The sequence below is a fragment of the Tasmannia lanceolata genome, unplaced genomic scaffold (assembly GCF_043159265.1).
Source record: "Tasmannia lanceolata isolate RefF3 unplaced genomic scaffold, GAP_Taslan_0.1 ptg000006l, whole genome shotgun sequence".
Classification (NCBI taxonomy): Eukaryota; Viridiplantae; Streptophyta; class Magnoliopsida; order Canellales; family Winteraceae; genus Tasmannia; species Tasmannia lanceolata.
Genome location: NW_027518683.1, coordinates 41,037,059 through 41,041,207, shown reverse-complemented (window position 1 = coordinate 41,041,207; position 4,149 = coordinate 41,037,059).

Below are 4,149 nucleotides of genomic sequence, written 5' to 3'. Positions count from 1 at the left end.
ATGCTTCAAGAAGAAAAAAAAAGCTTCATGTAAGGTATCAAAAAAGATGAAAAAAGAAAGGAAGAATGGAAGGTTGGTGCAAGGCTGAAAATCAGATTTAGAGGACGATGGCCTAAACTCGAGGTCGAGTTTTCTTCAAGCGGGGTTGAATAATGCAGAATGCGTGGCATTGAACAAGTCTTTTATTTTTTATTTTCTATTTTAATCATTTTATAATCTTGTATTTTTGGCATATTTTGGTATTTTTAGAAAGGTTTTTCGATTACCTATCTAAAGAGCCCAATATTGCGCGATTTGGACTTGATTTGGCTAAGTTATAGGCAGTTTTAGGATATGGTAAGTGTCTATTACGGGATTACTATTTTAGGATTATCTTAGTCATATTTCTTGCTTTAATTTTTGTTGCTTTAGATAGAAGATAGAGAATAATTGTTAGGCAAGTCTTTAGGGTTGCTATTCTAAGGTTTTGGCTCTTTATATAATGTAATGGCAAGAGGAGAGAAAGGAGATTGAATAAAGTTTATTTTTGGGACATCACTTGTGAAAAGAGCATTGGCTCTTTCACGTGAGTGAAGGAGCTTCGCTCCTTTTACCGTGGCATGGGTTTTCAAACCCCCACGAGATTATTTTAGTTGCTGCTTGTGTTGATCTTTATTTTGGTGTTGCTGCGCCACGCTCCTTACATCACTTTCCTCACGTGTGATCCCATTCCTGGGATGGCCTTGAATGTGGATTTTTAATATTGTGGTTTCATAACCCACCTACCATGTCAAAAAACCAATTTAATCTAAAACCATAAGTTGTAGAATTATGTTATTTAACCGCTTATAATTCACCTTCTCTCACTTGAGGCTCCACTTTTGAGTTAGACTTGTATGTGGATTTTTAATATTGTAAGCCCAATGGTTTCCACCTTGGCATTCCCATCTTATTTTGATGATTCCAATACACAAGTGATTAATGATCACTAATGTGTTTGATTGTCTAAGTTGTAGATCACATTGGTGCTAAGACAACATTGCTTGGATTGAGGCCAAGAAGATCTCATTGGACCACATTATGAAGGCCAAAGACATCGAAGTCCATGACGAATGAAGACTTGAAGAATCGCATTGAAGATCGAAGTCAATTTAGATTGTAAAAGATCCAATCTTAATTTAGATTTTTAGAGGCATAATTAAGTAAATAAACACACACCATAAATGTATAAAAGATTGTCCTTGTGGTGTTCCAACAATGTGGAACCCTCATAACAATCCTAACTTGGTGTAAAATTGGAAGCCCAAAAAACAAGAAGTGAAAATCTGCTTGACATAGGCTTCTCGGAACTCCGAGAGAATTCTCGGAGCTCCGTGAGAATTCTCGGAACGCCGAGATATTCCTCGGAGCTCCGACAAATGGTCCAGTAACATTTTTATCACTTCTGTTTGTATTCCCGGAACGCCGAGATTTTTTCTCGGAACTCCGAGAACACTATAACGGTCGAATTTTTAGCCGTTGGGAATTTTCCAGGAATTACCACAATGCCACTGAACGGTCATATTTTGGTTTTCCTATATATATGGGCATTCTAAACTTCAAGACCATCAATCCTAACAGTCTAAAACTTTACTTGAACATTCAAATAGTGAATCAAAGCTTTTTTATGCCTCTCATGTTCTAAGATTAGGATTTGGATCATAGGCTAAATTTGTACATCTTCTACTTCTTGTAAACCCTTGTGAGAGATTTTTTTGTTCTTTCTTTCTTATTCAAGAACTTTGTATTGGGCGAGTGTTCGGAGAAGCGTAGCCCACTCTCCGTGGTGAAGATAGCCACCAAGGTTAAAAGCGGTTGGAATTGTAATCGGCATTGATCTTCGCCGAAGTTAAGAAGATCACTAGTGAAGCCATCAACGGGTTTGGTTGGTGGAGTGGAGTAGGCCTCGCGTTTTGAGGACCGAACTACTTTAAATCTTGGGTGCACTCTCTCTTGAACTCTAGCTCTTTATTTTGCATTGCACCTTTAGATTTAACTTGTGTGCTTGAATTTTATCTTGATCTCTTAATCTTCTAAATTTGGGTTGAAGTTTTTAAAAGACTAAAACTTGTTAGTAACCTAATTAATATTCACTCCTCATTAGTTGCCGTACTTGGGACCATACTTGGAATTTCACTTGGTATCAAAGCCTTGGCTCTTAAAAGATTTTCATTTCTTAAAATCTTTGGTAAATTTTCTTTAAAAATTTCAACAAGGGAAAGATCATAAGATCTTTGGCAACTTTCTAATTTTGAAATGGCAGATAGAAATGGAACTAGACTTTCGGAGGGCCATTCCACAACTAGACCTCCCTTCTTTAATGGGTCCAACTATGGACATTGGAAGACAAGGATGCACATCTATCTTCTTTCGATAGATGTGGAACTTTGGCATATTGTTGAAAATAGATACATTTTGCCTTCCACACCATTTGAAGAATGGAATACGTTAGAAAAAGGCATGCAAATTTAAATTACAAAGCTATAAATTTCTTGTTTTGCGCCTTATCTACGGAGGAGTTTAATCGAGTTGCTCTTTTTGATTCAGCCAAGATTATTTGGGATACACTTGCCGTTACCCATGAGGGAACATCACAAGTTAAATATTCCAAAATAAACTTGTTAAAGAGCAAATATGAAATGTTTAGAATGGATCAACATGAAAGTATTTCCGAAATGTATACTCGATTTTCTAAAATTTCAAATGAATTAGCCAATCTTGGTAAATCTTATCCTACTAATGAGCTTGTGAGTAAGTTGCTTAGGTCTCTTCTTCTATATTGGGATCCAAAGGTAACCGCCATACAAGAATCAAAGAATCTCAGAAGCTAACCATAGAGAAGCTTGTAGGATCTCTCATCACCTATGAGATGCTCCTCACTAGCCGACAAGAGGAGAAGAAGCCGAAAGAGAAAGAAAAAGAGAGTCGATCTCTAGCGCTAAAAGCCTCCAAAGCGAACTCATCATCCTCTAGTGAGGCGGATAGCGATGAGGAAGAAGCTTTAAGAAAATTTAAAAGCTTATGGAGAAAGAAACGTAAAAAGGATAAAAAGAAGAAGAAAGAATAAAGTGAAGTTGAGGGAGCTTTAAGATGCTACAATTGCAAGAAGATTGGACACAAAAGACCGGATTGTCCACTTCTCAAGTCGTCTTCCTCAAAGTACAAGGGCAAGAAGGATTGGAAGAAGCACAAGGCTCTTGCCGCCGGTTGGGATGCTTTGAGCACCTCGGGACAAAGCTCAAGTGAAGGGGAAGAAAAGAAGGATGATCTTTGCCTCATGGCACTCTCCCATGAAGTTGAGGTAAATTCTAACCCCTCTTGTTATTCATCTAGTAGTGATAGTGAAAAAATATCATATGATGAATTGTGCTCAACCTTGCACTCTCAAATTTCTAAAAATAAAGTTCAAAAGGAATCCATTTCAAAATTAGAAAATGAACTTAATTTTTTGAAAAATGAATCTTCTTCCAAATCTCAAGCACAACTTGAAAATTTTAAACTTGAAATTGAAACCCTTAAGGGTTGTTTGGATGAGAAAACTTGCCAAATTATAAAACTCCAAGATGTGGCAAGCTCTTCCAAAGCTTATGAAGATGAATTTAATGATTTTCTAAATCAAATAACCCATCTTCAGAATGAAAATGAAAGATTAAGATTATGTCTCCATGGATTCCTAAATGGAGATAAAATAATTGACATAATCTTAAGGAAAGCTAGTTAAAGACCTAATCATGCACATTATGATAGGACTAGTTTATCTAACCCTCATGTTAGATGCCATTATTGTGGAATTAATGGTCATTACCAATTCCAATGTGCATCTAAAATTAGGGATTATGGTGGAACCAAGAAATCTTGGGTTCCCAAAGCCCCCATATGATTTTCATCATATGTGCTTAGATTAGGGGCTTGCTCTAAAATTGAATATCTTTCTATGAATAATTAAAATATCCCCTCTTATGTTGAATAAAAATTCTAAATAGGGGGAGTTCAAGGTTTGTCTTTTTCCTTGAAAAAGGGGGAGCTTTAAATTGAATATTTCATCCCAATTGTTTCTCTTTTACCCCAATCTTTTTTATTGATGCCAAAGGGGGAGAGAATTCTAGTGTAAGGAAAATATGTATGCTTTTA